The sequence below is a fragment of the Micropterus salmoides genome, unplaced genomic scaffold (assembly GCF_014851395.1).
Source record: "Micropterus salmoides isolate LMB-PRFRI ecotype aquatic unplaced genomic scaffold, ASM1485139v1 Ms_hic_scaffold_14, whole genome shotgun sequence".
Taxonomy (NCBI): domain Eukaryota; kingdom Metazoa; phylum Chordata; class Actinopteri; order Centrarchiformes; family Centrarchidae; genus Micropterus; species Micropterus salmoides.
This window is the reverse complement of record NW_024040485.1, coordinates 6,016,924-6,043,097: the sequence shown is the minus strand read 5'-3', so window position 1 is coordinate 6,043,097 and position 26,174 is coordinate 6,016,924. Positions and strand designations below refer to the sequence as shown.

The window sequence follows — 26,174 nt, the reverse complement described above, 5'->3', positions numbered from 1 at the left end:
TTACCTGTTAAATGCTCCACTATGTTCACCAGCTATTTGCTAATTATATAGACTCTTTACTGCCGTTTGGTCGTTTGGTTTATCAGAGCTTTTTTACTGGAAACAGATGCCTGCTGGGAGAAACAGGATTGATGACAACAGTGGGAAAGAATCGTAACAGTAAAGTTGTCTGCTGGAAAACTAAAACGAGTTAAAGGTCTCTTATTACGCTTATTTTCAGATTCATACTTTTATTTTGGGTGTCTACTAGAAAAAGTGTACATGCTTTAATGTTCAAAACACATTATTTTTTCTCACACTGTCCATTGCTTCAGCACCTATTCTACTCTGAACACCCTGTTTTAGATCCTGTCTCTTTAACATCCCCTCCCTAAAAGCCAACTTTCTTGTGATTGGCCAATTTTTGTTTTTTGTCTCTTTAATCCAGGTAATTGGTGGTTGGAGTTGATACCTGGTGTGAACAGGCGGGGCTCAGGTGGCTATAAAGGAGCCTGTTTGATGATTTGACGCTCTCTTCTCCTGGCCTGCCGACTGATTCTGTTTTGCTTGGTTCTTTGTGTTCTACACCCATACACTCCACTCACACACTCTCGACAGACACCTACAATTGTATATTTTGCTTAATTTACTTATTAAAATATCTATTATTATTTTCAGACTGTGTGGATTCCCGCTTTTGTCACCTACTGTTGAGCCAGGTTGTTGACCTTAATGGCGAAAACGTTTAATAGAGCTGTGAATCACAGAGTCATGCGATAATTCTCTGTGGACTTGTAGTAGCTGGGTTTCCATCTAAGTGTCAAGCGAATTAGAGTAGAAGAAGTACCGGTCGTGAACTGGAAACACAATAATTTGGTTTCCCCCATTAGTCACACATGCCTGTTGCTACTACCATGTTTTCTTCTTCTTCTTCTCGGAGTGGAAACAGCTGATCAGTCTCTGTGTCACAGAACAGGTGTTTGGAAAAGGTGTTTCCATTTCCCATTAAGCGCATTAACACACGCAAAAAACCCTCAAGCATATGTAAAAACTTTTTTTCCCCGATTCTGCTATTTCCATCAACCTTTTTTAATGCTATACTTCAAAGTGCGTGTAAAAATATGTATGTATGTATGTAATATACTGCTTATGAGCAACTCTTTTCACCTTACACATATTAATTTGACCTATTGTTAATTAAATGTGGTTGTTTAGTGCAGCCTTACACCCAGTTCTTTTTTCCTCTTCAGTCCAACTGTGCCCAGGGAAAAACAGAATAAAACACTCAGGAAACAATTAATTCCATTCACCGATCTTGCTAGTGATAGCCGCATTGTTCTATAGCCATTATATCATCCTATTAAATTTGATTTGAGAATTAAATAATGAGGTCACCTCTACCCATGTAAGGCTTGTAAGTGCTCTAGGGGTAATTTAATTTAACAGATGTATGTAGAAACTTTAGTCTTTATTGACAAAGGGAGGATTCAAGATGGATCGATGACGAGACTTGTGTGCTCCTTGCGAGAAAGACAGCAAGAATGAGATGAGAGGAAATTAAACTTAAATGGGGGGAATGGATCAGTGAAAATGAAAAAAAGAAAAACAAACACACTCATTAAATCTAATAAATAAAAATGGAACAAATCCAAAAGATACTTTATACTGAAGATAAAAGTGGTATCTAACTCTTGTATTAGTTACTAAACAAGAGGAAGGACTGTGGATTGAGACTGTTTGCAGTCTCTTTGCCTAATTAAATAAGTACATGTAAAAATAATGGTTGTGATTACCTGAAATTTAGCAGACTTGAGGATCGATACATAGCAGATTAACAGGGGCCTCTTCAAATGTGAAGACCTCTTTAGATTATAGAGAAACATTTTACAACATTTAGGAAAGTAAATCACAGTTAAGGGTTTGGATTGAGAGTACAGATGAGTAAAAAGTATTGTCATAAGAAGTTGCGGTGACCCAAATTAAAACCAAAGACCTTATTGCCTTGATGGAAAAGTTTTTGGACCTCGGAGGAGTATCTGCCATTTACAAGCCACAACCAAAAACAAAGAAATAAACCACAGCTCCCTGAGACCAATAACTTGTCCTTCAGCCATTTATTCCTCAGAGAACCCACCTGTAGTACATCATTCGTTTAATCATCATCCACTCTGACTTTTCTCTCCGCATTTCATTTGTTTCAGTACTCTGTCAGTGCCAGGGGCAGGGCCTGACTGAAGCTGTTTATCAGAGTGAATTGAAGAAGCTAAAAAAGATCCCGAGAGGTTTGATATTTGCGTTTCTTCACTCACAATAATTCAGCGTCCGAGCTGCAGGCCTGAATCACGTCTATAAGTGGAGCTGCTGCTTTTCATCCCATTTCATTGAGACACTGTATATTTGTATATATGTTGTGAGCATTCAGATGTGGACATGTCAAATGCCAAAAGACAACTGAGGAGCGACATATGGAAACTTAAGTCTCTTTCTTTCTGGTGATTTTACCCAAATCTTGTTTATTAAGTCTTTAGGATCTTTGGCTAATGGCCACACCCACTGGTTTTACTTCATTTGCGTCTAGTGATGGAGGGGAGAATGGCTGTAGTTTACTGTTATAGTTACTGTATATTGGTTATACAGAGCATGGTGAGGAAATGATGTTTCAGAGCAGTCACCACATCCAGGTGAAATATGGTACCTAGGGCTGAATGATTTGGGGAAAAAAATCTAATCCTTTTTTTTGTGTTTTAAATTTAGCTAAAGTTCAATATTCACTGCCAGTCTATTTTTGTTGCCTGCAGAGAGCGGAACCGAAAGGGTTCACAGAGAGCTGTTATCCATAGTTGAAGCACACAAAATGACAAATTAACAACACGTCAACATCGTAGGGCAGGCTAAACACTTCAGTGTGAGTTGATGCCGGACAAAACCGCAGCACAGCCGCTTCCTGTATCTGTTCCACTGACGCCATTATCCCACGTTTTCCTCTAGTTTCATTTATTGTTGTAAAATGTACACACCCGGTGCCCACTCTGATTGGTGAGTAGGACCGTAACAGGAGGTGCATGGCGCTTGTCAATCACAAGCGCCATGCACCTGCGAGCGGATCTGCCACACAAGGATGACAATGGAATGAATTTGCAACTGCATGATTGTTTAAAAGGGGTATGGGCCGGTATTTATCAAGCTTCTCAAAGTGCCATTTTAGTGCCATTCTTAAGTGCTGAGAATTCATGAAATTTACTCCTACTTTTAAACTTCAGAATAAAAGCAAGTTATCAAATGTCTTAAAGCTAAGAATCACTCTTACTCTCCCAGTTATTTGTGGTTAGGAGCTGCCAGTAGGGCTTGTGATGGTGCTGTGGAGACAGAGACATGCATCTTTCAGGAGAGGAAAAATGTTTCTGAATTATTTGACGACGGGCAGTCAATAAGACGGGGTCGGACAGCGCAGGCATAAACTTTGTCAGTGAGTTGGTGAGGGAAATTCTTTATTGTTGAATGTGTGTTGAACATAAACTCCTCTTAGGAATTTCACCATTCAATGTGAATTTATCTGAGAATATTTTTAAATAAGGAAATCTATTCAGTGATTGGTCCTTGGCGACATCGTCATCCAAAATCCTGTTTGCGGCAGAGCAAAGTGTCGCAAATCAGCACTAAGACTGACACTTAAGATTTAGTCCTACACTTCACTCAAATTAGGACTATGATGCTTGATAACTTACGTTTAAGCTCAGCTTTGAGCCAAGAATATTTTTACTCTTAAGTCAGTTTTTAGCAGTGTAGTAAGTGAGTAATTCTGAGAAGCTTGATAAATATGGGCCCTGGTGTGCTGTATAATTAACCTTCATTTTAATCGCCGTCTTCACGATTAGCTAATCGCGTTCTTTCAAATCGCAATTTCAATTTAAAAACGATTAATCGTTCAGCCCTAATGGTACCTATTGTAAATGCTAAGGAAGGTTAGAATCAAGGGCAACTGGACAATGCTAAATATGCTTGAAGGTGTAGCTGAAGAAGCCTCTTGTATGAAAGACGAAATGTCTTTGAGTATCTTCAACCAAGTCCGGTTGCCCTTAATTTTAACCTTCCTTTTACCTGAGATGCCTACAACATAAACTTATACCAAACAGCCTACATCAAGGCTCCACTGTAAAAGGACCCAGAGCTGGAATGATCCTGGAGAAGGGGCAGTACCAGCTACTGAATGAGAGTGTAAGACAGATCCACTTCACCATTTAAATAAGCATAACTGAAGAAGCCTCTCGGAAGAGTGGCAAAATGTCTTTGAGTATCTTCAGCCTAGTCCACTTGTCCTTGATTTTAACCCACCTTGGATAACTATGACCGAGATGACCGAGAACCTTTAAAGATGTACTGTAAATGCAAACATTTGATTAAATTAGTTCAAAAGGTGGCAGTTTTCAAACCACATGAGCTGCTCTTGTAATTACAACACACATAATAATAATCAGTGTCTTAACAAGCTGTAGCAAGTGACAATTTATGCTGCTGACGCCTGATTTCACCGTCCATGATGTCACCCAAATATGTACTTAACTAGTTAAATAAAGTTAGTTATGTGAGTTTAAGCAATAACAAATAGGAACTCATGGCTCTTGTCTACTTAATATGCAGTGTTGGGCAAGCTACTTGGAAAATGTAGTGAGCTAAGCTATTAGCTACTCCACATTAAATGAAGCTTCCTACAGTGAAATGTAGCAAGCTAAGCTACAGCAACGTGGCAAAGTAGCTTAGTACATTAGTTACATTAGTAACTTAGTACATCAAAGCTACTTTAAATTTTTAGGTCATTATATATAAATGTATACACACACACACAGACACATACAAACACACACACACTCACACACACAGTAGACTATAGGCCTAGTTTATATTGAAATTACTTCATTCCACAGTAGCAATAGAAGAAAGACTAAAAACCTGCTCCAAACAGTGTGTGCGAGAGAGACAGCTAATCAGACACACAGAAACTCTCCTACTTACTGCCATATCATTGCAGCTAAATGTATTTTCTCATGCAACAAACGGAGAACCATTGTTGTTTGTATAACGTAACTTAATTACTGTAAATTAATTATATAATTTTTATTGTTTACATGTGAATCTGTGCTCTGGCACCATTGCAATCTAAACAACCTAAACATTCATGGCAATGGGCCAGAGAGAAAGAGAGAGAGAGAGAGAGAGAGAGAGAGAGAGAGAGAGAGAGAGATCTCATCTCATGGAAACAGGTTTCTGCCACTACATATCAAAGTTTCCTCCTCACTAGAGGAAGAGGTGTCCAGGCTGGACCCTGATCCTTCTCACAAGAGGTGTTACAGTAACTATCACAATAGAAATAAATAAAAATAGCGTGTCTTTACTCTCCTGCTGCAAAGTCGCAGACATCAGCCCAAGGATTGGTACGTGATGTCACCTTCACAGGAAGCGCTTCTGCCGGCTGCACATACAGGTCCGTGTGTGGCGGTGGCGTCACTTACTGATCCTTCAGAAATACTTGGGAAAATGTAGCTGTGTGGACGGTACCGCGCTACTCAACCAATAAAAGAGCTTTCTTACTGAAAAGCTATGTGATTCAGAAAATAGCAACACTACCACCAAGCTACTGAGAAATGTAGTCAAACTAGTAATGCCGCTACTTGTAGTACATTTTTCAAAAATGGTTTTACGGAAGGAGAAAGACCACACACTATAGTTTGTATGTACGTAATACAATTAGAATGAGCTTCAAAGAAAGATCACAGGGAGGACCTCAGCAATCAGCAGCTGTGCTGTTTTATCAGATTATAGTAATGTAGGAAGTTTGTGATTCTTGGTTCAGTTATATATTGTTTAATAGACAGGCCTGTAGTCGAAATTCTACAAAATACTTTCAGAGTCAGAAAAATGACAATAAGATATTTTCCTCAAATCATTTACACCTATTACAAGGCTTCATTTTTCCCAGTCGTCATCTTCGAGTAAACTTTCCTTCTCTTTCTCTTAGACTCATCAGTCTTCCTTGAGGTTTTATCTCCCCTCTGAGCTGATTTAGCGCCACTGGAGTGTGTGCTATAATCGTAGCCTAATGACAGATAATCTGAAGAATACTAAATGACTTTAATCCTAGCCTAATGGCAGATAATACCACTACCCTCCTACAGTGTGTGTGTGTGTGTGTGTGCTGATTTGCATTTTCGCCCTTGTCGTTTAAATGATAGTGAGTCACTGGTTCATCTGAGTCACCACATTCCCAGTCCAGCCTCAAGGTTTTAAACTAACAACTTAAACTTTGTAGTCAGTTTACTTTCTGCCTGCAGAGAGAAATTGAGTCCTGCCTGAAAGTCAAATGTAAATAGCTGTATCTGAGTCTGGTGACAGAGACTGTTAAGGAAGTGGAGTTCCTTCATATTCAGACAGGTTGTCCTGTGATTAAACTTGATGACGGCTTACATGATGGGCAATCATAAGTTTTTTCCCTTGAACTCCGTGGTCTCAGCTAATTAGGCTGTAAGATCAGCATGGTTTGGTTATTCACAAACTCGGTGTTGAAGGAACAGCTTGATTATTCAGATGCTGCAGGCTGTGGAAGGATTTAATATGAGTTACAGCAAATTATTAAGATGCTGGAGGCTTAATGGCAAATTCAGGGGTGTTATTACTCACCCAATGACGGCTATTGTGTGCCTTAAGAAAGAGTTGGTTATTTAAGCTGTGGAGGCTCCCGGGGAATATTAGGGATGCTTGATTAAATCTCATGGAGAATCCCTCATCTGTTCCAGGAAAAGGAAATGCTGAAAATGGAGAGCGGAAACTGGACCTTATTTCAGGTGTGGCAAAGCCTTTTTTGTGGGATTTATTGCTTTTCAGTGAACTGGTTGTTTGCAATGAGAAGCCTGGGATCTGTTGAAGTCAAGTGTACAGAATGAACGTGGAGCGAGAATGTGGATTTATTAACACAGGAACAGGTAGCGAGCAGCAGCAAGTGAGCAGCCAAGGCCGTCCCCAGAAGAAGTCTGGCTTCCCCAAAATGAAGCCATTTACAGTATCAAACGGAGCTTTCGTCAACACAGAGGACTCGTTGTCGCTTCAAATATCAGCTTTCATCTGCTGAGGTCATGATACTCCGTCCCTCTGAGACAGTAGACTCAAACAACAAATGGATTTTATACTTACAACTCTGTTTGCACCAGCGGATACATTAGTTATGACTGTCATAATTGGATATTATATTGGGGACATTAAACTTACCCACTGTAACTGCATTAGTTACCAAGGTCACCATGCTCTTTCAGTCTCTATTACAGCAGGGAATAGCCTTTGACTAGACAGATTGTCCACACAGAGTGTGTGCAGTTGGTGCATAACACAACATATCATAAAAGAATGACACATAGTCATAGACAATAATTAAACAATAGAAAATATGCATTAAGAGAAAGTACGAGAAGCAAAATAAATTTTATAAAGGGGCCTCAGCTGCCCTCATCTGAACATGAGTAAACTATGGGGCGCTAGAATGTGTTCAGCAAAGTTCATCTGTTACTCAGACAGCTCGAATGCAAAGTTTGGCAACAGCATTATCTGCTGCTCACTGTGCTTGCTCCCCGCTGCACATTTTAATGCCAGTCGTCAGTAAGCAAACCAGTGTACCCACATCACTTCATATGCCTCCGTTGAGGCTCTTTTTCACTGAGATAGATGCTTGTCACAGTTTAACATTCTCTCTGTTGTGTATTTTTATGAACCCAGTGACCACAGCATTGCAGACTGCTGCTCTGCTGATGAGAAGAAGCAAGCCTGGTCATTTTGAATTAGAGAGGAGGTCAGAGCTGAGTCAGTGGCCATTAAAGAAGGATGGGTAAGGCTGAATTTCAACAATACAAGACAGAGCTTAATAAGGGCTAAGCACTAAGGTGCGGTCAGAAGAGGAAGAGGAGGGAGGACAGTGTGGGAGAGAGAGAAAGAAGAGGAGGAAGAGCAGTAAAAAGTCTGAGAGGATAAACTTGAGGGGTCAAAATCAGCAGGCTATCTGGTAGTAGTACTCCCTCTGTGTTTTTCACAACTGCAGTGACATTTTCCACTGGCTTTCCCATTTCATCCCTCAATGACTTTGCTGTATGTGTGCACGGGCCACCATCTGCTTTCTGGATGCAACGCCTCACATCTTTGAGATGATTTGACTTCATAAGATGAAGCAGGAGGCAGAGGAGGAGGATGACAGTAGATAGCAGGAATGAAGGCAACTGAAGAAAGCTGACAGGGACGGGAATGAGCGAGAGAGGAAGAACACAAGGGGAGTAAAGTGTAGGAAGGCTGAAGATGGAGTGGTAAGAAAATGGGAGTAACTGGAAGAGGAGGATGAGGAAAGAAGGATGATAAGAAAGTGTGTCTACTTAATAGTGTCCTCCTGTCTGTGTCACTGCTGTGACATTCTCAACTGCCTCTACAATTCACCCCTACTGGCTTTTAAGGGAGTGTTCATGTTCAGCCCCAAGAGTACTAGCTTTCTGCAAGACTGCGTTGGTATAAATATTAATGCCAACGCTAACGGTTGGATCTGTCTGTGTTTGTGACATTGTCAGTAGTACCTTAAAGGTTCAGTGTGTAAGATTTAGTGGCATCTAGTGGTGAGCGTTGTGAATTGCAACCATCTGTCCAGTCTACCACTGCCCCCTATCCTTTCAAAGAGCATAGGACAGCTATGGTGGCTGACACAGCACAAAAGGTGTCTCTTCTGAGACAGCAGAGAGTGGCCAGTCAAGAAATGAGGTTTCTGTAGGTAGATATATTAAGAAATTATATTTAATATTCAGTTATTGTGACTTAGCCACTGACAGATAACATGGAAAATGTAAGCCAAGAGTGTGAAACACTGTCACTGTTTCTGCGCCACAGTCCGTTATAAACCACACAATAAATAAAGTTTATGCAAACATTGCCAAGGGAAACACATTAATTCTCTCTGTGATTATGGACCCTCGCCAAAACTGCCCGCCAACAATAATATCTGGCTCGCAGGCAGATTATGGTGCTTTGATAGCAGCAAAAATATAAACAAATAAACACTTTATTGCGGTGCTGAAATAGATCTCAGTCATGACAGCAACAGTTACTCACATAATCACTTCCTCTTTAGTGGTTTTGCCTACAAAAAAAACCCACGAGAAGCTTGTTTACTGCAATGCAGTATTTGGTGTTGAACTGAGCTTTTACTGTGAAAAATTCTGAACTACATTAAAAGAGTCTGTAGCATGCCTGACACACCGAAATACCGAAACACACACACTGCAGCACATCCCCTAATGTGATAAACAGTCGCTGCAGAATCCATCTGTTGAAGAGAGAGAAAAAAAGTTGTCCCAAGGTGGGATCAAACACTTGACTGTTGGGTTATGAGTCCTGCACCTTACCGACTGAGCTAACCAAACAACAACGCCCGTTCCCCAGACCTGAATCCAACTGAGCACATCTGGGACATCATGTCTCGCTCCATCCACCAACGCCACGTTGCACCACAGACTGTCCAGGAGGTGGCGGATGCTTTAGTCCAGGTCTGGGAGGAGATTCCTCAGGAGACCATCCGCCACCTCATCAGGAGCAAGCCCAGGCGTTGTAGGGAGGTCATACAGGCACGTGGAGGCCACACACACTACTGAGCCTCATTTTGACTTGTTTTAAGGACATTACATCAAAGTTGGATCGGCCTGTAGTGGTTTTCCACTTTGATTTTGAGTGTGACTCCAAATCCAGACCTCCATGGGTTGATAAATTTGATTTCCATTGATAATTTTTGTGTGATTTTGTTGTCAGGACATTCAACTATGTAAAGAAAGGAGTATTTAATGAGATTATTTCATTCAATCAGATCTGGGATGTGTTATTTTAGTGTTCCCTTCCCCCAGTGTATATTATTACTACTTCTTCTTCTTTAACGCACATATTCAACATAGTGATGAGTGTCTGCATTGCCTGAATTCTACCAGAAGTAGAACAAGAAGTATGTAGTGATGAAACGCGCTCAGTAACGCTGTTTGCCCGTTTTCAGCTACTGTAGAAACATGACGATGCAATGTGGCAACGTCCATGGAAGGGGAAATGGCTCATTCTAAGGTAATAAATACATAATGGTTTATTATGTGTAAAGTCTTCACACACCACTGAAAACATAGTTATGATCTTATACTGCATTTCTGTCGATAGATCCTCAGAAATATTACACACTGAACCTTTAAAGTAAGAGAGTAAGCTTTAGTTTAAAGAAACCTGGATCTTATTTCATTGCTTTTCTCATCATGACCAAGTAAATCTGATCACATCTAACAAAATTTGATTGCTGAGGAGATGAAAACGAGGCCTGCATCAGACATAGCTTTACACTGTCAAGTTCACAGTACACTTTAAGTATTTCACTAATGGATTGTATATTTATTACTTTTGAGTTTGAAAATGCCCTGCGATGGACTGGCGACCCATCCAGGGTATACCCTGTCTTTCACCCGATGTCAGCTGGGATTGGCTCCAGCCCCCCCGCGACCCTGTATGCAGGATAAGCGGTTGACAATGGATGGATGGATGGATGGATGGAGTTTAAAAATCCTATATAAATTACACTTCATAACTATGCTCACATCCTGTTTGACTCTGCGATTCGAATTATAATAGAATTCTAAATGTATTCATATAGCCTAATGATATCATCATTCATTTAGATTGGCTATTGAAGCTACTGTATAACACTACAATATCAATATGAACATCTCAAACTGCAAAACAACTTAAATGATTCACCAATTGAAGGTTAATTTGTGTCTGTTTATAATAGGCTCAGCTGGAAGTGTAATCTTTTGAATGCCTTAGCGCATCAGGCCCTTGGAAGAGAGTGACAGCGTGCTGATATATTGGCAGAGACAGATGAATGGTTATTGTCGCGGCTTACATTACCATGGGCTGTGCTTCTGCAAACATGGAACTTATTAGAGCCACAACTCCGCAGACAGACACACCGATCCAGCCCTTTTCCTTTAATTCCACCGCTGATGCTGTTAAAAATCATAATCTTTCCATTTGAATTACCAGAAAGCAGAAACTCTATCTCTGAACTTCTTCTTTTCTCTGCGATATAATTTAAATGAATGAAGACTTCCTGACATTTGGGACAGGACTCCTAGCCTTAGATGTTATTACTGGGGCGTTAGTTATGCTGATTTATAATTCTCGTGGTCAATTATGCACATCCAGTATTGATCACGTGTACATCAGTCCTTTACAAGGTTATCTGAAGTTAGAAACAAGCACGTCAGAGCTAAAGGGAGAGTTGTCAGGTGGCCAGAAACACGTCTTGAAGTGTTGCTTAATGTTGCTCTATTACCTAAACATTACATTGGCAGTGCCCTGTTTACTGGCCTGGTGTGGGAACACATTTTGACAAATAAACGCAGGTCTCCATTAAACGCCTGATCTGGTTTTATAGAAGTTCTTTGGATGTAAAACCTCTTAAACCTCTTAGCTGCTTAGATTGAGCATACAAATATTAATTACACAATTATTAAACGTTTGATCAATATGACATGCTACACATTGTTAGATTGGTTAGATTCTCCACAATTCAATAGTTCAGTTCATTAAACGGAAACAACAGGTCTAATTCTTATAGTTAAGTGCAGACTCCCTTTAACTTTGAGCGTTCGTTAAGTCTGAATGTGTCCTTGATTATTAAATTCCTTTACTCTGTAATGGTCCACCGATCAAAACAATCAAAACAGCTTTTTATAAAAATTAATTCAAGTTATGAATCTTGTCATGTCATGTCCATCGCTCTCTGTCTGCTAACTTCTGCCACACTTTTCTCATCCTGCACTGCGTTGTTGTTTTCGTCACGTTGCTGCCTACGAAATAAAAGCACACAAGCCATCTGTCGGAGCTAGATCTAATGAATGATGTGTATTTGATATTATTATTAATTTTTATACAATATTCTGTTTGAAATAAATAAACTGTTTCAAAGTATTTCATTTTTCTGCAAGAGGAATTAAAGGCCTGTCCCATATGGACGCCTGTCCATAATGCATAAATAGTTATGATAATTGATGAGTTAGTATCCTACTTAAAATTAAAGTTAGAGACTAACTACCATGTAGATCATTCCTCTTGCACAAAGTTAACAAATAAAAAACATTCCCAAACTGAAACAGCTGTAACTGGAATTAATATTTATATTTAAATATACTGTACTATTATCTGAAATTATAATAAATATAGTAACATCATATAAATATATTCATATCAAACTAACAGTTTACTATTATATTAACAATATACTTTTAATATAATATTATACTAATACACTCATTTATACTAGCTCCTCCTCCAGGTTGTGGATCGAGCCTCTGTAGTGGACAGATGTAGATTGAGCCAGAGCCAGGATGCCATTGTGCCAATATGTGCTTCTTCTAGCTGCCTCCTCCCGAGAGCAACATGTTCCTCTTGTTCTATTTTACATCTATTTAACTAAAGTTATTGTTACACAAAATTTACACAAATCAGCTTTAGGATGCAGACAGCAGCTGTTGATCTCAGATCTTAGGCAAGCTAACATTATCTAATTTGAACCAACTAAAACTCAAAATCACAACGTTTCACATGTTTTGCAGTAATGTTGCACATTTAAACAACGTATGTAAGAAAATGGATTTTTGCAGAAAATCCGACCAGTCCTTCACATAGAAAACAGTAGGCCTAAACAGGCTATTAGGCAACTGAGAAAGTGGGTGAATGCCTCAATTTTTAGGTAAGGTTACAATCTGGTCACATACAAGCAATACAAATGTTAGAAATATATTTAATTATAATTAATAAATTACTTTTAAAAACTCTGCAACTCTCCTTTTCCCCTGTTGCTGACTTTACCGGTTACGCTCAAAGTGGCGTGACAGTCTTAAAATATGTTGAAAAGTTCTTAAAAGGTATTGAATTTTACTTCAGGATTCCTGTATACACCCTGGGAATGCTACTTTCTCTCAACAAACTCAGTATACTGCTTGCTGTAGAGTTAATTATCAAAAGGGTATATAGGGAGCAGTGAATGAGTGAACGTAGGAGTGATCTGGGACTCTGGGGCTTTTGTTATTTCTGAGCTGTAATGTAAGCTGCTGCCCAGGTCGCATCTGAACTGGGCTCTCAGAACATTCTGATGCTGCTCCTCAGGGAGCAGAGAGTAGCTGCAGGAGCTTTTCAGGTCTTGACGGTCATGTCACAACAGTGTGATAACTCACAGAAACAAAACGCAAAATTGAATTTCTGTGAAGTGCATTATCAACTTGGAGATAAAATACTTCAATCTTCCGCAAAAGATTAAATTTAAGGCAGGCAGGCAACAAATGTGTGTAATACTGGTCTGGAGCAAAGCCAAATATAATCCTCTGCTCCCTAACCATCACCATCACAACCACCAGCATCTTTCTGACAGGAAGTGCAGTGAAACTTTGGTGTAAAGAGTGTGGGGTATGAGTTTCTGTGTTATCTGGTGTGCAGGGTTTTTTTTTATTCCTGTGAGCTGAAAGGCCTCCTGTGTGTCTTCAGCCTGGTCGATTCAATTCAAAAAGCAAAAGTTTTACTATTCACGCAACATGCAGCTGTGACCTTTTTGAACTAAAGTTTCTATTCCATCAGACTTTTCAAGATCAATCTGTTCAGAAGGATGTGACCAACAAGCTGTGACAGGAGACATTCACCACCATTTCCTATATTTCTGAACAGTGCCTTAATTGGAGTCTGTCAAGGCTTTTACCCCAGCTACCCCCAATTACACTGTCCTGTGATAGTTAAGTAGTACAGCGTAAAAGTTCTGCATCAACGCTTGTCTGCACAACTTTGGGAACAGAAAACTCTCCTCTTAGTTAGTTCCAGAAATCTTAGTAGCCTTTGTGTTTCCAGCCTCTGGAAAGCTGCACTCTGAGGGGCGAATTCACAATGAATGGATTGCGGCCGCTGATAGCACCATGAATTGCAACCGCTATCTCCTCCGTCTCAAGGTCCGATTCACAAAAGATACTGCGCTTATTATATTAAAGCCCATTGTTATTTGGGACGCTTTAACGGTGGGCTCTACCTCGTTCCTGTGGGATCGAAGCTGTTCCAGTGTGTAATCCTCATCTCTGCTTCTCACAGCAGTAGGTTTATGTTGTTTTTCAGTTTGATTCCCTTGTAGTGAATATCAGGTGTTGTTCTGTCTGTTCTGTCTGTGCTGTTGCTTTGCCTGGCTGCAGTTACTGCTGCCATGATGACTAAAAAGTCTGGGTGTGGCAACCCTTACCCTTAGAAATGCAATATAAGATCCATACATAATGAACCATCCATCCATCTATCGCTCCCCTGCATTATCCTGCATACAGGGTCGCGGGGGAGCCAATCCCAGCTGACATCCTGGACAGGTTGCCAATCCATTGCAGAGAAACATAGTCCACTTACACCTAAGGACAGTTTCACCACTATGTTTTTATTACCCTAGAATAATCCATTTCTATCTACATACATTGCGTATCCTCTTACATGGACGTCGCCACGTTGCGCCGCAAAGTTTCTACAGAAGCCCAAATGGACAAACTGCTTTACAGAGTGCTTTACAGAGTGCATTTCGTGCACTACGTTGAATACGTAAGAAGAAAAACATGTCGACTGGTTTATTAGAAGTAACAAAATAAGAGAAATTTTGACAGATGGAGGACCACACGTATTATTTAGCATAAGAGCAGACAGAGCGCGTCGGCCACCGTAGCTTCTCATACGGCTTGGAAAAGGAGGGGGGAGCGGTGACTGATGGTGCATTCAGGTGGTGTCTGAATAATCAGAATCTTTTTTTTTTCCTCCTCAGATCTAGGGTGACCAGTCATCCCGAAAAATCACATGAATGATGACATGAATAAAATAAATATAAAAATTAGGTAAAAGATCAGGACTTACCTACATCCACAGTTGTGTTTTTTCGTAATAACAGACAGGTGACTTCATGAACAAAAATAATTCATTTGAGCGTTGTTAATGTTCATTGACACTCAATGTATCGATAGCAACACATCTTTAGCGTCCATGTTGATTCTACATTCCAACTTAATTGCAAATGAACACACACTAAAGTCTGAAAAATGACTTCACAACTCGGGGAATGGGACCATCGGAGGAGCACATGAATGCACAACGAACCGCTGGTTGCAATTCGCAACCCTCACCGCTAGATTCTACTAAAACTTACACAGTGAACCTTTAAATACCTGCAAATAGAACCGGAGCGCAGAGACTTTATTTGCTTGGCAGCGTAGTTGTGGTGAAGTTCACTCTTTGCGGGTGCTTTGAAAATTTTGTTCTGTGATTTCTGGTGTTTGAGAGGCAGGATGTTTTTAAAGAGCACTTATCTTTAATCAACTGTAAAGTAAAACTTAGTTGATTCTGTGACAGCCTTGGTTTAAAGATCCTGCACACACACACAGGGAGGGAGCTCCATATGCCTTGGTCACAACATCCAGTTTCTCTCCTTTGGCGCTGATATAGAATATGTGTTATGCAGTGAGGTTTTCTGTTCTCCACAGAGCAGCTGTTACAGTGAAGCGGTAAAGGGGTGGTCTCGATGTGATCTTCATGGCTTACAGCTGGCCATACAGGAAACATCTTTCCCCTAACCTTAACGGCCCGTGTCCACCAAAGCGTTTTTTGCAAAGAAGGAAGAAGGCTGAAGCAGGTAGAGAAAGGACGGACTGGCCGTATGTGGGTTTATGATTTTGTGGGCGAGAAAACATCTCGGCCAGTACCACCGTTTAGTCCAAGAGGACGAAAACCGGTTCCAGGATAGTAACCGTTGCTACGGTATGGTATTTGTCCCACCCCTCCTCTACTGTGATGGGACAGCTGAGTAAAAAAGTGACAGTGACAGGCGCAGCGTTTTTCCCAAAGTTGAACATTTTTCAACTCTAGGCGACGGAAAAAAAACGCTCAGCGCCACGTCACGCTGCGCTCCCATTGGAATGAATTGAAAAAAGACGCTGGCGTCACAAAAAAACGATTTGGTGGACACGGGGCCTAACAATATTGCCCATATATATCTCTTGTTCTTGCTCACCCAGCTCTGTGGACCACATCTGTGCTTTATAGATTAGAGAAAAAGCTATAAATAAATGAGGTAAAAAAGTGCAGTTCTGATTTGTGTTGATGTGATGGTTAATGCTCTATGTTGAGACCAGTTGGGTTAGCTATGTAGTTTAGCCTAAGCAGATAAGCAGATAAGCAGATACAATGTATACATAAGACTGGGTGAAGCTGCCAATTTATCCTGCTCTTTGCTTGGTTGAGTGTAGGATTTAAAGGCAGCTTAAAGTAAGTTGGGTCAGTGCTAGACAATGGTTTGTCAGAGCTCAAAAACCCAAATACTAGATGACCGTATGTAGTCTCACACCACAATATAGATGTAATGTTCAGCTGTAACTTTGCACTCGGAAAAATACAGTAATTAGTAGTGGATTGTCTACTGTCCCTATAAAAAGACAAAATGTACAGTATGCTGCTGGCTCTCATTTACATAAAAATAGTTTATAGAATGGGCTCTTCTACTGTTGCATTACAGAGTTTTCAGTTCTATGAATCCCCAGTGTCCAATTCAGTGTTTAATTTTTGAAATAAATTAGATTTGCAGAGGTGCTTGGATGACGTGAATATCCTTGTGCCATGTACTTTATTTGAATGACAGAACAAAATTACATTTTGTGCCAAACAATTTTTTTTTTCCACGGAGACTTCTTGTTGGTCTACTGCTTTCTATTAAGAGACATTTACAGGCAAATATATTCAAATTATTTACTTAGTGAAGCTGCTGCATTAGTAGGTATTTTATTACACATATCTCCTCCTGGAGCCATTAGTATGAGTGATGTAGCCTGCAGCATTCCCTCTAAATCTGCATAATTCTGGCTTTATAATTCATAGTGGATGTTTTGGGCTTCAGCAGCATTTGAAGTGAATCCTGGTGAAAGTCAGCAGCTTGTTTCAACTCTCTGCCTAAGTTTCTGTGAGTTAAACCTGACTGTATAGAGATAAAGAGATTTCAAATGTTGAATGTTGTGATGTTGCTCGTCTGTGTTTTTATGTGTTCACCTCATTCGGTTGATGTCTCCCACACAGCCACCCACATCGATGCTGAGTGTGATGGGCCTCAATACGAAGGATAATTGTTTCAAAGGCAGCTGTAGATTCGTGTAACGCAGAGTGCTGTGTGCATTAAGACACTGTTTGTATGTGTGTGGCTGCATTCTTGCAGACTGTGCTGTACACAATGACCTAATTTGGCATTTTCTAGCTGTTTAAAGGTTGAAGGCCAGAAGGAATCAACATTATGCAGATAAAGGATAGATGAAGAACTGGAGATGAAAAGATGACAAAATATTGTGTTTATCTTGTTGTTGCTAGCAGGGAGACGTGGAAGGTGCTGAGCTTCTCAGTGTGGTAGCTGTCACACAGTCTGACAGTTTTCCGCTGGCAGGGAACTAGTTCAAAGCATTGAGGGAACAATAAAATAGAAAATACAAAATAATAACTGCTTATCTTATATTTCCAGGTTTACAATAACGTGTGTTAGATCCTATATCCTTATCCACTTTTTGTGATCTTTTTTGCCTGATTTTGCTTTGATGTCTTTGAAATGTGACTTGTGTGTTTTCATGTGAGATGGGCAAGTATGTGGTGTCTCCATATTTTTTCCCGATTTTATTTGACTTTATTTTATCCCTGTTATTTTATATTTATCTTAAACGTGTATTTTAGTCTTTTCAATGTTTTCTTGCTTTTATCTTTTATTGTTTTTCTATTATTGTCTTTTGGGTATTATTGTCTTTACGCTTGATAAAGCACTTTGTAACTTGTTTTTGAAAAGTGCTCTACAAATAAAGATTATTATTATTATTATCTAAAATAGCAGTGTTTTTACACACTCTTGTGCCATCAACGACAGAACAGGTTGCTTTTCAGTGTATTCTGAAATTACTAATGTTCAAGTTCTAGTTCGGTTTACAACTGAAACCGTTTGGTTAAGGTTAGTGAAAGATCATCTTATTTGGTCGACTGTTAGAAAATGGGACTCGAACCCCCATCTTCACGGTCGAAATCACACAATTTTGACACCTAACAGTGCATTTTACTACTGTACAGTCATTATATATATGAGCACAAGAGGTTGTTTTCAAGTAAATTCACCATAGATTGTAGCATTTAAACAAACAACCAATTGGCAGGACCACAGCATTTGTCTGTGCCTCCCAAAACAAATCACTGTTGGAAGAAAAAACTGTTTTATGATGTGACAAAGCTATGGTTAAGGTTAGGTTTAGGCACAAAAATGAATGAATGATTGAAGACTAACTGGTTGGTTTGGTAAATGTTAATTTTCTCACTAAGAATTTCTATGGGAACCATCCAGGATTGTATCTTTGCAGCAGACAGTATTAAAAATGCTTTTAGGCATAAATCAGGTGGAAACATTTGACTTGATGATGAATGTGTCTTGTACCTATGTTTGGGGACAACTCTCAAAAAACTTTTCCAAAACATGAGTTGGTGAATGCAACTATTTTGGTTCATCTCTGAGCTCTAGGACAGTGAGAAAACCAACTGTGCTATCGAGTTAAAGAAAAACATAATTGAAAGAATCTCACTATGTTCTGTTTTTGATTTCCTTGTTTGTGTATATCCATGGAGGAGCTGGATTGAACCCCTTCGAGTCAAATTGCAGGTAGAAGTTGAGCGGATTAGTGAAATGAACATTGACGTTTTCTGCTTGAGGATGATTGTTAGTGCTCTGGAGCAAAAACAAGCATCGCTGGAGCCTCATTATCCTGCTTACTGCAACGTGCTCTGAATGGCTAAGTAAGTCGTCTTGACTCATACTGAGAGGCACTGAACTCTGGGTTTGTGGGGCTTATAGAGCTCTGAAGTGCGGGACCTTCTGTTCACTGCTGTTGGTTGAGGTGATGGATGGAGCTCATCAGTATTCAGGGTCTCCAGCTCTGTCATGGACTCTGTGAGCATTTTGTTATTCACACAAATATATGTGAGGAAGTGGACAGTGCAGGTGCATGAGCCGTGGTCTCCCTCTCTGTCTCTGGTAATAGTCTTCCAGGCCAAGCCAGGCCTCGAACCTCCAGAGGTCCAGAAAAAGCGTTTGAGGCTTTTTACTGCTGTCAAACTCACCATTTGTCATTTCAGGAAAATGATAAACTTGACAATGTATGGATTGATGAAATCGCCAGAGGGTGAGTGATGGGTGTCCAAGAGGATATTTGATTGAAATGAAAAGATATTCCCCATCACTCAAATGTCAACAAAACGGCTTCCTGCCCTTGCTGGTTGAGTTTTGTGGCACTTTCCTTCTTTTATTTGTTTACCTGAGGCAGAAGCACTTTTTTTGTGGGCCAGTATTAGATCAGTTAATGCTTTTATTCTGCAACTCAGTAGAGAGTCACTCCTTATATTCTATTACAGACAAATAATCTCTTCCCAGAATGACATATTCTTTTCATAAATGTTGCTCCCTGTCTCTTGTCTTGAAGTGAAAAGTAGTGTCTAGTATTGTCAGCTGTTCAGGAATCGTTGTTTATTCTATTGTTGACCTGGATGCCTAAAATATAAATGCCAGGAGAAAAGGTTTTTTTTTCTAAATTTACCCTCCCTAAGACATTGAGGCTGACAGAAAGACAAAGGAGGTGTGTTTGTTTTCGTGCAGTTTGTGCCGAGGATGAAGGTGCAGTGGTTTCATATTCAGGAAAGCTCTCTGTGCAGCACATCCAGGGTCAGTGTCGAGGTTCAAGTTGCCGCAGAGTCCAGCATGTATTCAACATTTAGCTCCACTTTTCTTTCTTTTGAGCTGTCTGTGTTTGTGCTCTACTGGTCACACTTTCAGGGACGTTGGCTTTTAAATGCCAAAGCTCATCTGAAGAAAACCATCCTGGTGTTTTTAAACTCCCCTGCTCCCTCTCAGTCTGTGGAGAGCGAGGCGGTGCTTTCACCACACATTATCTCCTCGGGGATTACAGCACTCGGTGTCGGAGAGCCTTCCCTCTCATTTCACCTCTTCAGAATACTGTAATTCACCTGCTTCTCATGCTGAGGGCTCCCACCACAGTGACAAGTGTCTGTTAGGCCAAGGCCTGCAGGGATAAAGACTATTAGGAAGAGGATCAAAGAGCTGTAGGCCTTCGGATGATTGTTGACTAGGTAGACTGTTTTTATTTACGTTATAAATATGTATGAAGCTCAAAAGCACTCCATTTACTAACAAAATAATAATCTTAATCCCTAACTGTAAAGAGCCACTGTGCGTCTCAGTCTGTGTAATATGACTGTACATCAGAATGCTTAGTGATGACTGCTGTAACAGACTGTCCTAAATAGACTTTAGACTCAGTTAATACCAGATAATTCATCATCAAAGAGAAATTACTCAGAGCCACATTGTCACTGAGGCCAAGCTGGAGGCGTTCTGATCTTATCAAGCCACTGGACTAAATATTCATAGACTGTAAAACTCTTCATATGCACTTCTGAAACTTTTAATGTTATAATTTTTAAACCTATATTAACTGATTTTCTTATCCCCCCTGAGGGCAGTGGAAACACCAACTAACGTATTATAGCCCGATCTTCTTTTTAGCTCGGCTTTTTTACGAGGAGTGAACTCAGAATGAAGATTTTTTTTTAGAATAAAAGAAAGTGTACATGATGAGAATAAAGTTGAAGTACCATGTCAACTTTATTTTCACGGACTTTCGAAATGAAAAATAAATAAATAAATCTTCATCCTCAATTTCTTTCCCTGAATGTGGCCCTAATACTACTAGTACTTTTTGGTTTCTACCAACACCCGAGAAAAAATATCTGACCCTTGAGCGGCAAAATGGTCCACTATGTTTACTAGCAACCTAACTTTGTCTTTCTACCCCTTTGGTGCTGAGCATGCAGCATAGAGAGGGTTTGCAGAGCTGATAGTTGCATTTTTGAGGTAGTAGCCACTCCAGACCGTGTTTGATACATGTGTTATTTTGAACAGAACCCTGTATTATTAAAACGCACTTGCTGTTACAACCACTAATTACAGGAGTTGCCATTTTGTTCGGGACTGAAACCTTAAAATAGTTTGACATTTTGAGAAATACGCATGTAAACATGCTAATTCAACCCATCGTGACTCTCAACTCGTCACACATGGACGCATGGTCAAGGCCCGCTGGCGTCAGTTTGTAACACACTGGGGATCCCATCAGCATCATAGTTCAACACACTGTGGAAAGCCTTGTAGCATCATTCTTTAATGGTAAAGGAAGGTGTAGGATATTTAACAGAAGAGTCTGAGTAAGAAGGTCGTTGGGGTGGATGGTGGGGCCGGTGTTTGTTTACTGTGTGAAACATCAACGTTGAATGTTTTTATTTAAGTTACCTAGGTTACGTAAATTGTGTAAGTTACGCAAGTTACGCAAGAAACGTTACTTTACTTACTTAAGTTAACTGACGTACATTGTTGTTTTACCCAAACCAAGATCTTTCCCTAAACCTAACCATATTGTGAAGTACGGACGTTGCATATTTATTGTTGCTAACTTGACCTCGGAGCTATAAATGTTGAAGAACGATGCTAAAGGGGTACGCAGGCGTTAAAAAGCGACATCATGGGGTCTTGACCATGCTCTTCATGGCCTCTCGCCTTGTTATATTTCTGACCTTTTAGTCCCATACGCACCAGCACGTACCTTGAGATCCTCGGGCAGAGGTCTGTTGTCTGTTCCAGAGTCTCGACTGAAAACTAAAGGGGACAGAGCGTTTGCTGTCAGGGCCCCGAGGCTCTGGAACAGCCTGCCCGAGGAAATCAGGTCGGCTGAGTCAGTGAACTCTTTTAAGTCCCTTCTTAAAACATAGTTTTATAGAAGAGCTTTTCCCGATCTTATTTGACTTTATTTTATCCCTTTTATTTTATTGTATTTTATATAAATTTTTCATGCTCTTATCTTGTTTTTTTTGTATTATTCTTTACACTTGTTAAAGCACTTTGTAACTTGTTTTTGAAAAGTGCTCTACAAATAAGGATTATTATTATTATTATTGACCAAGCATCCATATTTGACGAGTTGGGAGTGAGAATGTGTTGGCTAACTAGTGAGCTGTAGAGCTGCTAGTAGGCAGATTTTCAAACTTTGGACTGTTTTCCCCTCCCTCCACTCTTTATGCTATGCTAAGCTAGCTAGTCCCAGCTTCATACATAACTTCCAGACAAAAATTCCCCAAACTGTTAAACTATTATTTTAAAGATTTATCATTAAATGTGATAGCTGCAGTAGGTTAACTTCAATCTGTCATCACCACGTTGAAAGGGGAGATAAGGGGTATAATTGACATTGACCAGTGAGACCACTACATTGCAGATTGGCCTCTACAATGTGATTTGTCTAACATATGTGCCAGGGAACTCTGCTCTTGAACATAATAATTACACCAAAGTATCACAACGTGTAAGATTCAGGTGAAAATGTGGCCCTACAAATGTGTATTATTATTTGCTTTTAAAAAGTGAAATCATCAGGCCCTGCTGGATATCAAGAGGCAGATGAAGACCTTGTGTTGTTGAGATGAAGTACACTGCTGTTGACAGAGTAATAGAAGCTAAAGCCTGGTTGCCAGAGTTGTGGGCAGGGATCGGACTGCAGTGTGAATCATAGTAATTGGCTCTTGTCTCAGTGGTGGAGAACAACATCCATTAACAGGGAGGCTTTAGATGGAGGCAGCGTTAGTTTGGCTTTGGCTTACAGTTTGGAGCTCGAGAGGAAAACTATGAATATTTACTGAGCTGATGTCGACGATGAGTCTTTGTGTATGTATGTGTGGGATGCAGTTACACTGTCAGGACTATCTCATAAAACAAACTAAACTAAACAAATCTACTGTGTCTTTTACAGTTTATTATTATTATTATATTTTTTTCATGTTTAATCTCTATTTAAATAGGGGAATCTCTCTCTGTGTGGATGTGTGTGTTAGTGTCAGTCAGTAATCGTCCATCCAATCGACTTGTGGCGAGTGTGTTGCTGCGGACCCATGAGAGCGCTGTGCCGTGTCTGATGTAATTTAAACATGTGACAGCGAGGAGCGCTCGTGGGGACGGGGCTTATATGCTCCGATAAATGGAGTTATTGTCATCACACAGTTTTAATATATGTTAGAAATGAATGTGACAGATTTATACAGTTTTATATTTTATGTTAACTTCTAAGGAAGTGCTGAATATCTAGCAGTACCTCCACCATTGTTGTGTTGTTTCAGTGCTATTAATGCTGGATGTCAGGGCTTGGCACGTTAGTTTGATCATTTTAAAATTTATGTTGGGTTCCTGGTTAGCTCAGTCAGTACAATCGGGGGTTTTGTGTTTTCCCCAATTCCCCCTAATGCGAACATATTTTTTTCCCTCTTCAACAAATTAACTATGAAGAGACTGTTTTACATGCTCACAATAAAGCATGTGCTGGAGTGTTTGCGTCCAGGGTTGGGGAGTAATGGATTACATGTAACAGCGTTACGTAATCAGGATACCAAAAACTGTAACTGTATTCCGTTATAGTACAGACAATAAAGATGTAATCAGATTACAGGTACAGGTACATGTATGTGTTTCTGTAAAAAGACAAAGCAAGGGAGGGACGTTGATTGGCGTTTACAGTCGCCAGTAGTGCTGAATGTGTATTAACATTATGCTCTCCCACTCTGTCATGCAGACTGTGCGGTTCCAGCTTTCAGTGAGTGGACCCGGCCTGATTAACGGCCAACCTGCTCTACCTCTTGAGCCGCAGCCACAGCCGGCCTACAGTCACAGTAGCTAGTTAACTTGTTAAGTAACGTCAACAACAAGTAAAGCTATTTGAACATCGAGAGAATACTAGAATATATTTTCTCCAAATTTCTAATATTTCTCATCACATATGATCCAGTTTCACCAAAATCAGTGAAAAAAAGTTGTTTTTGTACAGTAATCAGTGGGGCCCAGCCCCAGTCATATTGAGAATCTTTTCATTGGACGCTAAATTAATACAAGTGTTGTCAAGTGAGTCATCTACATTTTAAAATGAATCAAGAAGAAGAACAACGTTCTTTGTCATTGATGGGCCAGATAGTGCCGTAGTGGTGACATAGTGCAAAGCATATCATATAAAAACATTTAAACATGGATTTTGTGAATGGGAGATTTTGATATTCTGTGTTTCTCTAAAAATACACTGAGCATCATTGTAACAGCTTTATTTGCCTATTTGGCATTGAAATAATCCAAAAGTGAGTAATCATGTTACATTACTTTTATTTTGTGGTACTTGGATTACGTTACTGATAAAAATTTTTAACTAGTAATTGTACCGGATTACTTTTTTAAAGTAACCTTCCCAACCCTGTGTGCGTCCCAGCGAACTTCCATCATCCTACGGACTATTATTTTCATTTCCCCAGCATCTCCAGGCAGAGGAAATCCCTGCGCTTCTCATTCAGGGGATTCACATTTCCATCCATCCATCCATCCATCCATCATCAACCATCCTGCTTACAGGGTCGCGGGGGGCTTCTTGCTGTGAGGCAACAGTGCTAACAGTGCCGCCACGCCGCCCCGGATTCACATTTCCTGAGGCTTTTTTTAAAAGGAGTGTTAAGACTCTTTTGAATGTCTTTCAGAACTTAGCTCAAAGTAAAAGCTCTCAATTCAACTCGAAACAAAGCAGACCTGCAAAAAACTTTCTTGTGCTTTTATTTTGTAGGCACAATCACTTAAAAGAAATTGATTATATGAGTAACTGGTGCTGTCATGACTGAGATCTATATCAAAATATTTATTAATGTCTTTATTTATTTTGAACAAAAAGCACAGGGAGGCGTCACATCGGCCCCTGTGAACAGGCACTGCACTTGTTTTAATAAATCAAAGAAAAACCTTCAGCAACACATCCCCACTGTATGTTTAAAGGTTCCTGTGTGAGCTTGGGAGCGATGCCAATTAATTTAAACCTTAATTAATTAACATTAATTGTTGCATTACATATAATATATGAAGTTTTTATTGTAGTCAATCATCCAGAAACCATTAAAGTGTGAGACACGTAAAGGTTTCTTCTGACAACGCTGATTTGTCTCCATCAGTATCCACCCTGTAATGAGCCATTCATCTCCACAACGCGACATGATTACAACGCTCATTTATCCATCGCCACAGAAGTACACCAATAATCCATCCAACTGGACATTATTACACTGTTCATTCATCTAGTATGATCCCCTAACAGCTGAAAGACCTGCTCCCACCTGCTTCTCAATGATTAGACTCCACTCTGCCACTTGTGTGTTAATATTCACAAACTAAAAAAGCTCCTTTGGTTCTGAAAAGCTGATAATTCTGAGATACCTGGCTGTCACCTCTCAGCATCAGTGAGCTGCCGTCCTGCTGTTTTTCACTCAGGCTAAAAGATAATAATCTATCTCCAGCTGTGTCTGATATTGTGATATCCTCAGTATGTGATATCCTGAACCACTTAGCTGTGTTTTTCCACTATGGAGAAGAGTTTGGACCACAGAAATGTTTATACTAAAGTAAAGAGAAGAGAGGTTCCTGCATCAACCTGCTGTTGTGAACTACTGCTGTTCACTGAGAGACTACAGAGCAATGTCAAAGGCTACTTAGCGGACATTAAACCTGCAGTTCAATGACAAAACTCCACTTCACTTCAGCTGTGCAAGGGTGTCTAGTGAGGCCAAGAAATGTGATGCTCCTGCCCTGTTAATTCCGATAGTCTGCCTTTCTGAACCTTTAAGTGCTGCATCATTCAGGGTAAGTTTTGAGGTACCTGTGTCCAACCATCTCAACCTACTCTAGACAGATGAATGGATGCTGCTGAAGCGTGAAATTTTCTCTGGTTACAGAATGCGCTACTTCGGCAAGATTTGCACAAAAGAGATGTTTGTTGTTCTGCCTGTGACATTTGTGCAAGCGTAGAAGTACTGTAGCTAAAGGTAGCTTGTTTGAAGGTCAATCTTTAATTGTAAATCCTTGTTTCATGTAAAAACACTAATATTTTGTTCATCTGTGGGCAAAGAATAAATTCACTTTTTAGGAAGTCAACAAAAGAGTTACATTG

General features: G+C 40.0%; 1 protein-coding gene across 2 annotated transcripts in view; it reads left to right on the top strand.

Moving 5' to 3' along the window:
- Positions 1–26,174, top strand: part of LOC119901717 (contactin-associated protein-like 4) — a 138,648-nt gene that overhangs the window by 17,501 nt on the left and 94,973 nt on the right. The gene's annotated exons all lie outside the window — the stretch shown is intronic.